The sequence below is a fragment of the Panthera uncia genome, chromosome D2 (genome assembly GCF_023721935.1).
Source record: "Panthera uncia isolate 11264 chromosome D2, Puncia_PCG_1.0, whole genome shotgun sequence".
Classification (NCBI taxonomy): domain Eukaryota; kingdom Metazoa; phylum Chordata; class Mammalia; order Carnivora; family Felidae; genus Panthera; species Panthera uncia.
The window spans coordinates 36,576,581-36,589,343 of NC_064818.1; the positions used below are offsets into that span (position 1 = coordinate 36,576,581).

At 47.0% G+C, this 12,763-nt stretch overlaps 1 long non-coding RNA gene across 1 annotated transcript; it reads right to left on the reverse strand.

The window, feature by feature from the left end:
• Positions 1-8,492: 8,492 nt before the first annotated feature.
• Positions 8,493-12,276, reverse strand: LOC125933515 (uncharacterized). Its single transcript, XR_007460979.1, has 3 exons — positions 11,903-12,276; positions 9,052-9,133; positions 8,493-8,716 (listed from the first exon to the last, which is right to left on the reverse strand). It is a non-coding gene; the product is annotated as an uncharacterized LOC125933515 (long non-coding RNA).
• Between the last annotated feature and the right edge of the window lie 487 nt (positions 12,277-12,763).

The following is a 12,763-nucleotide window of genomic DNA, read 5'->3' on the forward strand; positions in this document are numbered from 1 at the left end:
AAGCCTGAGCACAGGTCAACACCTCCAGGCAGTCTTGAGGGGCAGGAGCAGGGCTGGAGGGTGGAGCAAAGGATGGAGAGGAGGGGAGGAAAGGGTGGGGAGCCATGGCTGCTTCGCCTTGCATCCCGTGCCACATTCTCTAGAGAACAGGGCTGCATCCTGAAGGTCAAGTTCAAAGATTATGTTCTGTGTACCAGCTTCCTGGGTGCATCTAAGGATGCCTCACTTTTACCTTGAGTCCATATCTGGAAGCACCACTGTTCCTCTTACCTGCAGGTACTCTTTCCGTCCCTGTCTACCACTAGAGTTTTCTTTTAGGGTCCTAGATTCTTCATTTATATCTTAGCATTGCTTCCTGGGCCGGCCTGCCTGAGCTTGTATATTCCAAGATAGAAATCAGGGCAAGGTTTTAATTTCTAGTAACGTTATTCATTTCCACAGCTCAGAGTCAAAGGGTGGCGCAAGACTTAGGAAAAAGAGCCTTCTCCCTCATCGGGGAATCCACCTTCAATTTCTATGGCTCGTTCTTACTCCCAACAACCCACTCACTCTTTTGGCCCCCATCCTTCCAGTGTCGCCATATGATAATCTGGTTAGAGCAGCAGTAGGTATTGACCGTACTGGTACTAGATAAACACTATTCCCATGCGTTTATACCATGAGCTATGGATAGACTGTGATTACTTCCCATTTCATGCACAAGTTTTTCATTTTTTCCCGGAGGGAATAATTATCCACCCCGCCCCTCATTTGCTTCATTTTCTTTGTACTCAATGCCAAACTCTATCAGTTGTTGAAATCTCCCCTCACTAAATTCAGATGATAGTCTACCAGTTTAATTTCCGTGTTTTTTTTTTTCTTTAAAGTTTGCTTTTATTTTGAGAAAGATACCTAGAGCAAGCAGGGGAGGGGCAGAGAGAGGGGGAGGGAGAGAATCCCAAGCAGGCTCCTCACTGTCAGTGCAGAGCCCCATGTGGGCTCAAACTCACAAACTGTGAGATCATGACTTGAGCCAAAATGAAGAGTCGGACGCTTAACTGACTGAGCCATCCAGGCACACCACCCCCCACCCAGTTTAATTTCCTTAATGAAATCTCTCCTGGAGTTTTCTGACCTAACCTGAGTTGGGCTGTTTGCCCTCTAGGCCTGTTTCACTGCTTTCCTCCTGTAGTCAGTCTGCCTGCAGAAGTATCCTCTGGGATTCTCTCTACACTTCTCTCCTGGGTCAGATTCCTAGTTTCCTTGGTCTGTCTCTTTTTTTTTTTTTTTTTTTAAAGCAATCTCTAGGCCCAATGTGGGGCTTGAACTCACAACCTCAAGATCAAGAGTTGCATGCTTTGCTGACTAAGCCAGCTGGGCTCCCCTCAGTTGTCTTTTTCTTGGTTTATTGCTTTATTCTGGTGAAACATATCCTCCAGCAGCATTTCTAACTAAGTACATGAGAACAATTTTTTTTTTAATTTATTTATTCTGAGAGAGGGAAAAGAAGGAGAGAGAGCACAAGCAGGGAGGGGGAGAGAGGGAGGGAGAGGATCCCAAGCAGGCTTTGCCCTGTCAGGAAAGAAAAAAAAAACTTTTTTGATCTTTAAAATTTTGTTTTCAAGTTTATTTATTTATTTTGAGACAGAGAGAGGGAGAGAGTATGAACTGGGGAGAGGCAAAGAGAGAGAGAGAGAGAGAGAGAGAGAGTCTCAAGCAGGCTCTACAAGGTCAGTGCGGGGCTTGAACTCACGAATCATGAGATCATGACCTGAGCCGAAACCAAGAGTCAGATGCTTAATGGACTGAGCCACGCAGGAGCTCCAGAAGCTTTTTTGATCTTAAATGACTGAAAATGCCTTTTTCTACTTTCAAATTTGATTGATAACTCGGTTGGGTATGAAATTTTAAGTTGGGGATAACTTACCTTCAGGATTTTGAGAACATTCCTTATGTGTCTTCTGACTTGTGGTGCTTCTTTTGAGACATTCAAGTCATTCTTCTTTCTTTTTTTTTTAAAACAAAATTTAATGTTTATTTATTTTTGAGCGAGGGAGAGAAACAGAGTGTGAGAGGAGGGGCAAGGAGAGAAGGAGACAAAGAATCCGAAGCAGGCTCCAGGTTCTGAGTAGTCAGTACAGAACCTGATGTGGGGCTCGAACTCAAGAACCATGAGATCATGACCCGAGCTGAAGTCAGACACTTAACAGAGTCACTCAGGTTCCCCAAGCCATTCTTAAATCTGACCGGTTCCTCTATCCCTTTGGAAATTTGTAGAACCTTCTTTTTGTCTTCTGTGTTCTGGATTATGATGATTTTTCTTGATGTGGTTCTGTTTTCATCCATTGTGTCAGGTGTTTGGTAGGTCCTTTTATTTTTCACTTATTTATTATTTATTTTTATTTTTTAAAGATTTTATTTGGGGGGCACTTCAGTGGCTAAGTCGGTTGAGCCTCTAACGTCAACTCTTCGGCTCAGTTCATGATCCCAGGGTTGTGGGATTTAGCCCCATACCCAGTTCCACACTGAGTATGAAATCTGCTTAAGATTCTCTCTCTCTCTCTCTCTCTCTCTCTTTCTCTCTCCCTCTGTCACTCTCTCCAGCTTGTGCTCTAAAAACACAAACAAACAAAACAAAACTTATTTTAAGTAACACCCAACGTGGGACTTGAATCCAACAACCCCAAGATCGAGAGTCACATGTTCTACTGACTGAGCTGGCCGGGTGCTCCTTTGTGGGCCCCCCCACCTTTTTCTTAAATGTTTATTTTTGACAGAGACAGAGAGTGGGGGAGGGGCTGAGAGAGGGGACCGAGGGTCTGAAGGAGGCTCTGAGCTGTCAGCAGATAGCCGGATGCACAGCTCACACTCATGAACTGTGAGATCATGAGCTGGACCAAAGTTGGGTGTTTAACCTACTGAGGCACCCAGGCATCCCTGTATGTCCTTCAATTTGGGGAAAATTCTTTCAAGTATTTTTTTTTAGTGTTTATTTTTGAGAGAGAGAGCATGAGCAGGTGAGGGCAGAGAGAGAGGGAGACAGAAGATCCAAAGCGGCCTCTGCACTGTCAGCAGTGAGCCTGATGCAGGGCTCAAACTCACGAGCTGTGAGATCATGACCTGAGCCAAAGTGTCAGCCTGCTTAATCCCACACTTTAGGTACAGAACCCCATGCCTGGTTTAGCCCAATATCTCCTAATCTGAGACCCTCTGGTTTACTTTCTCCTGAAAATAAACTTTTAGTGTTACACAGTAGTTTAGATGGTAGAATAGGAGTGGGTATTTGGGGCGTCTGGTCTCTTCTTAAATTCTCAAACAATTCTCTTGTTCTTAGCCTGAACCTCACTGCTAATTCTGGCGCCACTGATTCCTGAGCCTTTTGGAGATTCCACATAGTAAACCTAGTTGCCTTTCACTTCTCCCCCGGCCGATTTAGGATTCGGCCCTCGCGGACCTGCTGAATTCGTTGCCACTCATTAGTTTTCCAGCTTCCAAAATTGAGTTGTGTTGCCGGCTCCAGGCTCCATTCCCATTCCTAACGCCTGGCCCTTTCTACACGTTCATGGTCCTTGTAGGGTCTCAGCCGAAAGACCGCTTAGGTCTTTGCCAAGGTCTGTCTACTGTGGCTGGGGCCAGACTCCAGCTGTCCCGGTGCTGGACAGCTAGAAATCTCCACTCAGCTGTCCAGCTGCAGAGGCCTGATTCTCTGCTCTGTTCACAAGTCTGGCGCTCTGGGTGGGTTGGTTTAGGGGTCAGCCAAGCTTCAAGGGGGATTCTGAAATAATCAACTCTACTGATTTAAAATACAAGATATTGATTTACTTACAAGAACATTCGCTCATTTAAGAGTACAATCTTGACAAATGTAAACAGCTGTATGACCTTCATCACAACCAAAATATAGAATATTCCCATCACCTCAGAAAGCTTCCTACGCCCCCAAGGGGGATTGTAATGTAAATTTTGGGGGGAGAGTCTCCTTTTCTGTATCTCCTCACCATACCCCTTGCCTTGGCAGCCTTGCACGCTGATCTGCTTTTCCCACCAAGCGAGACGGCCATTGTCTCCTTGGACACTATTTTCCACAGTTTAGAAAATGTCCTCAGGGCGCCTGGGTGGCTCAGTCTGTTAAGCATCCAACTTTGGCTCAGGTCAGGATCTCTTGGTCTGTGAGTTCGAGCCCCACGTTGGGCTCTGTGCTGACCACTCAGAGCCTGGAGCCTGCTTTGGATTCTGTGTCTCCCTCTCTCTCTGACCCTCCCCTGTTCATGCTCTGTCTCTCTCTGTCTCAAAAATAAATAAACGTTAAAAAAAAAATTAAAAAAAAAAGAGTTGAATGCTCAACCAGACTGAGGCACCCAGGTGCCCCCAAATATCTTTTTAAATATTATTTTAATGTTTTTTTTTAATACAGAGCACAAGAAGGGGAGGAGTAGAGAGAGGGGGAGACAGAGGATATGAAGTAGACTCTGTGCTGGTTGGGGCTTGAACTCACAAACCACAAGATCACAACCCAGCCAAAGTCAGATGCTCAACTGACTGAGCCACCCAGGTGCCCCCCAAATATTTATTTTATTTTATTATTTAAAAAAAATTTTTCAACGTTTATTTATTTTTGAGAGAAAGAGTGTGAGTGTGAGTGGGAAAGGGGCAGAGAGAGAGAGGGAGACACAGAATCCAAAGCAGGCTCCAGGCTCTGAGCACAGAGCCTGACGTGGGGCTCGAACTCACGAGCAGGGAGATCATGACCTGAGCTGAAGTTAGGCACTCAACTGACTGAGCCACCCGGGCGCCACCCCCCTGGCAAAAATATTTTTTTAAATACACATTCTATACGTTTTTTCCTGGCTAAATAAGAGAACATGAAGAAAACACCCCGGCAAAAGCTTCCTTACATCAATCAGGTGGGGAGTGGTTGTGTTTGGAGCCTTCCCGGACCTTGAAGAGCATTCAGAGATCCTGATAGAGCAGATCTAGCCAGAGGCTCCGGGGTCACACTCTGCTACGTGCTCTCTGGGTGGCCTCTGGCCACTCCTGGGGAGGCAGGTGTTGTGACTGGTCAACCACGTAGAAAGCCTGGTGACTTTAGAGTCAGATGGAACTGGGTTTGTTTTCTGGTTCCAACATTTATGCCTGCCCTGGAAGAGTGAAAGAACCACTCTGGGCCTCAGGTTTTTCACTTACAAAACAGGGACAAGCATACCTGTTACAGGATCATTTGAAGAGTTAATGACAACATTTGATATGTTCACCGGGGTTCTTGCTGCATAACCCTATCAGCAAAACCCGATAAACAGTGGCTGTTGATTGCTACTCTTATGGACACAAAGATGGTTTATACTCTCTTAAGTACTTGGTGTTTCTCATCTTCTGGACGGCCCAGCATCTAAATCTCTCCTTCCTCCATCAAGTGAAGGCATTTCCTTGTCTCCTGTTCCCCAGGACAGGAATGACAGACCCTTACTACCCCTGCCCTTGGTCCCTGGTGGCCAGTGTGCTCAACCGGTTGCCCTGCAAGGGGAGAATGGAGAGTCTTAGCAGCAGGGCCAAGGCGGCACCAGGCCCTCCAGCAAGGCGCCCCGGGCCCTCACCAGACCATGCAGGGATGCGGCCCCATCGGTTCTCTGCTGCTGTTTGCCCTTGCCTTTTGCTTATCTCCTCATCGTGAATCCCTGCACTGCCTTCCCAGCCTTTGTGACGACTCTGTGCGCTGCCTGATACGTTTCCAAAAACAAACAGAACAAAACTTTTCCACATCGTGAGCTGGATTTGGTTTCTATCTCTTGTCACTAGGAATTCTGACTGAGACACCGGACGTCCAAGACTAGCGACTTCTCAAAAACAAGGGCAATGACATTTGAGGTGCCAGGGGGACCAGGAAGCACTTGTGTTTCTGGTTGTTCTAGGAGCATTGACAGCAGGCCACTTGTGAAAGATGAAAACCACTAGTCAACAACAAGTTGAACCTCAGGAGAAAACAAACAAGTGCAAATTAGAGAGAGAGCATTTTCTCCTGTCACATTAGCATGAATCTATGTGCGTGCAATTAACTTAAAACAGCTCATACTAATACAACACTGTAGGTTAACTATATTGGGATACAAATAAAAAGGAAAGAAAATAAAAAATAAAATAGCTGGTGTGAGCAGGAAACCTCACGTTCCAGGCACCTCACGGACAGAGAGCTCGGCCTCCGCGGGCTCTGAGGGGTCCAAACAAATGTTACCACCTGCCTAGTGGAGAAGCACTTTATTTACTTACGTACTTACTTACTTATTTATTTTTCCCTTCTTCGGTTTAAAATTATTTTAATAATTTATTGTCATGTTAGCTAACATACAGTGCATACAGTGTGGTCTTGGCTTTGGGAGTAGATTCCCATGGTTCATTGTATATACAACACCCAGTGCTCATCCCAAAAAGTGCCCTCCTCAATGCCCATCACCCATTTTTCCTGCCCCCAACCCCCCACCTCCCCATCAACCTTCAGTTTGTTCTCTGTATTTAAGAGTCTCTTATGGTTTGCCTCCCTCCCTCTCTGTTGGTAACTTATTTTTCCTTCCCTTCCTCTATGGTCGAGAAGCATTTTAAAGATCGCTTCCCACTGCCCTGAGCAGTTTTCCTAAAGGACGAGGGTCATTACTCTCCTGTGTATGGATTTGTTAGCAAATGACTTGGCTGTGCCTTTAAAACGAAATTGTGGTAAAATACTCATTACATAAAATCTATCACTTAAACTATTTTTAAGTGTATACTTCGGTGGCATTCAGTACATCCACGTTGTTGTGTGGCCATCAACACCATCCATCTCCCGAACTTTTTCATCCTGGAAAAACTGAAACTCAGTGTCCATTAAACAATTCCACATTTCCCCCTCCCTTCAACCCCTGGCAACCACCGTTCTATTTCTGTGTCTGTGGATTTGACTCTTCTAGGCACCTAATATAAGTAGAATTATACAGGATCTGTCTTTTGGTGACGGACTTATTTCACTTGGTGTAATGTCCTCAAGGCTCATCTAGGTTGCAGCGTGCGTCAGAATTTCCTTCCTTTTTAAGGCTGAATAATATTCCATTGTGTTCATAGTGCACATTTTGTTTATTCATCTGTCAACAGGCACTTGGGTTGCTTCCACGTTTTGGCTCTTGTGAATAATGCTGCTATGAATGTGGGTGTGCAAATATGTGTTCATTTGTAGACTGGGCGTCAGCTCAGTTCATTTTCCTTTGAGATTTAAATGACATCGGCTAGGGGCGCCTGGGGGGCTCAGTCGGTTAAGCGTCCGACTTCGGCTCAGGTCATGAACTCGCGGTTTGGGAGTTTGAGCCCCGCGTGGGACTTTGTGCTGACAGTTCGGAGCCTGGAGCCTGCTTCGGATTCTGTGTCTCCCTCTCTCTCTGCCCCTCCCCCACTCACGCTCTGTCTCTCTCTCTCAAAAATAAATAAACATAAAAAATTTTTAAAAAATTAAATGACATCGGCTTAAGTACACCCATGGCCCCTTATCCCCCAAAAGCAAAATAGATTGGAACCCTTCCTTGGGGCGCCTGGGGGGCTCAGTCGATTGAGCGTCCGACTTCGGCTCAGGTCATGATCTCACAGTTGGTGAGTTCGAGCCCTGCATCGGGCTCTGTGCTGACAGCTTGGAGCCTGGAATCTGTTTCAGATTCTGTGTCTCCCTCTCTCTCTGCCCCTCCCCTGCTCACACTCTGTTTCTCTCTCTCTCAAAAATAAATAAAAACATTAAAAAAAAAATTTAAGAATGGAACCCTTCCTTGATACTGTCACGGTATCTAGGAACCCTGTCCCGCCTTCTGGGACCATGATGACACTATTTCTGGCGTGCTAGGTGCTGTTCTACGTACTCCACAACTCTTAACCCTATCAGTCCTGGTAGTAGCACCATATGGTGGCTGAGGGCCACTGCTGACCCACAGGGGCCTTTTTATGTATTAGGAACCGATGCCCTTTTTTCCTGGCACATCCATAGCTTGAAAAGCAGAGCAGGAGCTGGACTGGAGTGCCCACTCGGGCCCTTGGCACAGCCTTCTTTTGTAAGCCACAATGGATTATAAACACAACACTGGTCTGTGAGGATCCTGAGCCCGGCCTAGCTGGTAACCTGGGTTTGTGGAGGAGTACAGGGAGACACAGAGGTGGAGGACTTTGTCTGAGGTCACGGGGGGCCAAGGCAGACTTAGAGCAGAACGAGGCCTGCTTTAAAACATAGACCTCATTTTTGGGGCGCCTGGGTGGCTCAGTCGGTTAAGCAGCCGACTTCGGCTCAGGTCATGATCTCACCGTCCGTGGGTTCAAGCCCCGCGTCGGGCTCTGTGCTGACAGCTCGGAGCCTGGAGCCTGTTTCGGATTCTGTGTCTCCCTCTCTCTGACCCTCCCCCATTCATGCTCTGTCTCTCTCTGTCTCAAAAATAGATAAACGTTAAAAAAAAATTTTTAAAAAACCCAACAAAACATAGACCTCATTTTTATTTAGGTATGGTGAGGCCAACAGATTGGGGGATAATTGTCCTAGGAAAGGTAGTGTGTGCCCAGCATGCTGACTGTAGCTAACAATATTGTACTGTATGTCTGACAATTGCTAAGAGAGTAGATTTTAAAAGTTTTCATCACAAGTAGAAAAAAAGTTTTATGATTATGCATGGTGACAGATGTTAGCTAGACTTACTGTGGTGATCATTTTCCATGTACACAAATATTGAATCATTATGTTGTGCACCTGAAACGAATATAATGGCATATGTCAATTATTCCTCAGTAAAAAAAAAGAGAGTATGTTACTCACAGTTCCCAAGAGGAGGGGACGTGCCGTACAAGGGCACACTGGGAAGCACCAGAAGGCAGGTGGGGAAGGGGAAACATGGCTGAGACCCTTTGTTGTGGTTTCTGCAGGAAGGATGGGCAAGGTGGGGTAAGCACATTCAAGATTGTCTAGTTTGAATAGTGTCAGTGGCTCTGGGGCATAGGGCTGTCCCTTGTTGTCTGGTACCTGGCTCTGGGGTGATTAGGGCAGGGGAATAGTGGCTGAGTGTAATAACAAGGCTATTGGGGTACCTGGCGGGCTCAGTCGATGGGAGTATGTGACTCTTGATCTCAGGGTTACAAGTTCAAGCCCCATGTTGGGTGTAGAGATTACCTAAAAAAAAAAACAAAAAAAAACTTATATGTATTAAAAAAAAAAAGGTGATTGGGATATGGGCTCTAAATCAGTTGGTTTGCATATTAAAAGTGCACTCCCAGGACAATCCTTTATCTCCAGGAATTGGCTAGTCCTGGAAGGGGTAGTCTCTCCAGGGTCAGCAAGGCCCCAGCATATCAAAGCATCAGAATAAAAAGACAGGCTTCCTACAAGGCCAGTGGCTAGGTTCTTAATCACTTTGCCATCCCTCCTTAATACTTTCTCTGGTCAGTGTCTTTCAAACTTTTACTTTTCTTTTCTTTTGACAGTGGACCCCTTTCTCTAAATGAAATCTTGAGGTTGCCCCATTTGTTAAAGAATGATGGTCTGGCTGAGGGCCGTGGGGAGGAGGGCACGATCTGAAGCCCCCAGCACACGGCACCCACTCATTTCAGAAACAGCCCGAGAAGCCCTACTGGCCCTCCTAAAGAGAATGGGTGCGAGGAGGCTGGCCGGTCGCCGGGACCCCAAAGCAGCCACTAGTGGTTGTGCGACCTTGGGTTAGTACTTTCCCTCTCACTCTCTTGTTTAAACAGCTTTATTGAGATATTATCCACGTAGCATACAATGTACCCACTCAAAGTATACAATTTAGTGACTTTTAGAATATTCAGAGTCATGCACCTATCACCACAGTCAATTTGAGAACATTTTCACCACCCCGGAAGAAACCCCACACCCATTAGCAGTCACCACCCAATCTTCCCCCCCCCCCCCCCCCCCCCACCGCCCCCTGCCCCGAGCAGGCGCTAACTTACTTTCTGTCTTTACAGATACCCCTGTTTCATGTAAGTGCCATCACATATATGGTATGTGGTTCTGTGTGGTGCTTTGTGAGTGGCTTCTTTCCCTTAGCATGACCTTCTCAAGGATCACCCGCATTGTAGCGTAGGTCAATACTTTGATCCCTTTTATGGCCAAATAACATTCCATTTGTGGATGTGCCACATTTTGTTTATCCACTCATCCACTGACGGACATTTGGGTCCTTTCCACTTTTTGACTATTTTGTAGAATGGCGCCGTGAACATTCCTGTCCCTGTTTTTGCATTAACCCATGTTTTGAACCCTCTTGGGGATACACCTAGGTGCAGAATTGCTGAGCCATGTGATACCTATGTTTAACCCTTTGAGCAACTGCCAGACTGTTTTCTAGAATTTTTTTCATGGACTGAATGTTTGCGTCCATCCCCCCACTAAATTAATGGTTGAAGCCATAACCCCCGATGTGATGCTATTAGGAGGTGAGGCTTTGGGGAGGTAATTACATTTAGATGAGGTCATGAGAGTGGAGCTCCATGATGGGATTCGAGCCCTTATAGGAAGAAAAGAGACACCCGAGCTTCTCCCTCCACCATGTGAGGATACCTCAAGCAGGTGGCTGTCTGTACATGGGCCCTCATGAAGAACTGAATATAGTGGCACTTTGATCTTGGACTTCTCAGTGTCCAGAACTGTGAGAAAGAGGTGTGTGTGTTGTTTATTTTGTTATTATTATTATTTTTTTATTTTTTTAAACATTTATTTTTGAGACAGAGAGAGACAGAGCATGAACAGGGGAGGGGCAGAGAGAGAGGGAGACACAGAATCTGAAACAGGCTCCAGGCTCTGAGCAGTCAGCACAGAGCCTGATGCGGGGCTCGAACCCACGGACCGTGAGATCATGACCTGAGCCGAAGTCGGACGCCCAACCGACCGAGCCACCCAGGTGCCCCTTGTTATTATTATTTTTAAGTGTTTATTTGTTTTTGAGAGAGAGAGTGCGAAGCAGGCTCCAGGCTCCTGGCTGTCAGCACAGGGCCCGACGCAGGGCTCGAACTCACAAGCCATGAGATCATGACCTGAGCCGAAGTCGGACACTTAACTGACCGAGCCACCCAGGTGCTGCATAAGTGTCTGTTATTTAAACTACCCAGCCAATGGGATTTTGTTGTAGCAGCCTGAGCTGAGACACAGCTGAACCATTTGATAGCTGTGTATGTAGGTTCCAATCTCCCCACTAGTAGTGTATGAAGGTTCTAATTTCTCAACATCTTTCCAGACACTTGTCCTGGTTCATCTTTTGTTTGTTTTGTTTTGTTTTGTTTCCATGATAACCTCCCTAATGGGTGTGTGGAGATAGGTCATGGTTTGGGTTTGCATTTGCCTGGTGGGTCACCTTCCCTCTCTTGGGCCACACCCTCCTCCTCTGCTAAGAGGGAATATAGAGCTTCTTCAAAGGTCCCTCTGGCTTGGCTCTCTGAGTGAAGTGTTTCCTTTGGAACCCTGCAGATGCACTGCTGTGGATGGGGACTGGAGAGTGGCTGAGGGAAAGGGGGAGGAAGAGAAGGGCTGTGGTGATCATTCTCAGAAACCCTTCCAAAGAGCCCCCAGTCACAGGATGTCAGCACTATAGCAGGACTTTAGCTTTCACCCAGTCCCCACTGCCCAGCTGTTGCAGGGGAAGACACTGAGCTCCAGGGGTGTGACAGTCACCTAACAGTGCTCAGCGGGCCAGAGGCAGATCAGAGAACTCAGACGTGCTGGGGGTGCTGGAGAGCCCTGGGTTTAATTCCCACCGATCTGTGTGATGGTGGGCCGCTTTCTGAACCCCAGTTTGCCCATCTGTGTAGTGGGATCGATACCTAACCTTATGGAGTTGTTTTGAGGGTATAAATATTGAATGTAGTAAATGCTCTGTAAATAACTTATTTAATTTTAGTTTTGGAATATTTAATATTTACATACCTGACAAAACAAAGTCCGACAGTACACAAAGGAGCACACATGACGAATAAGTCTCTCTCCCTCACCCCCTTCTTTGGGGCCACCAAAGTTTCTAGTTTCCCGACTTTCCCGTCAGATGGATTCTGTGCATACGGTAGTTCTTTATCACACGGGACCCTAGACTTGGTGGAGATCATTAACTTGCCCGCCTTCCCAGGCTGGTCTTTCCCACCCTGCCCTTTCACCCCCTCCTCCTGCCAGTACACAGAAGCGTGGGGCTCCCTCATGTGCCCAGCTCCCCCTTCTCAAGCTCCATCCACCTGGTAATGATTTCCTAGAGAGTCTCCCAGGGGTCTCCATGGGGACGTTTCCTGCTCCAATCTCCATGGCAACTCTTCAGGTTGCCATGGTGACACTTAAGTGATTATTTGGAGACCCTTAAATAAATCACCCATGGTGGTATATGCTGGAAGTGTTTGGCTCCGACTCTTCTGTTTGGGGCCAGGGTTGGGGCCCAGGCCCGCAGACAGGAATGGGAGGCGGGGAGGTGCTCATCAGCCACTTGCCCCGGTTGCAGCGCGCTGCGAGGGGCCCGCCCTGGGCAAAGGTGGAATTGAGCCTTTGGTGGGGGGAAAGGGGGAGACGACAGTCCTTGGACAGAGACCCTGCAGCGAGGACACCCTTAACGGGCCTGTGGGCTCGGGGCAGCTTCGAGGAAGCTGCAAAGTGAGCAGAGATAGAAATCCAGGCTGCTGGGCTCCAAGGGCCTCACTCCTTGATGCTGAATACTAAGAGGGAATTCAAGACTGAATCCACTTCATTTATTCCACCCACTACGTGCCAGGCACTGTGCTAAGCCTGGAGGACACAGCGGGGCGATTA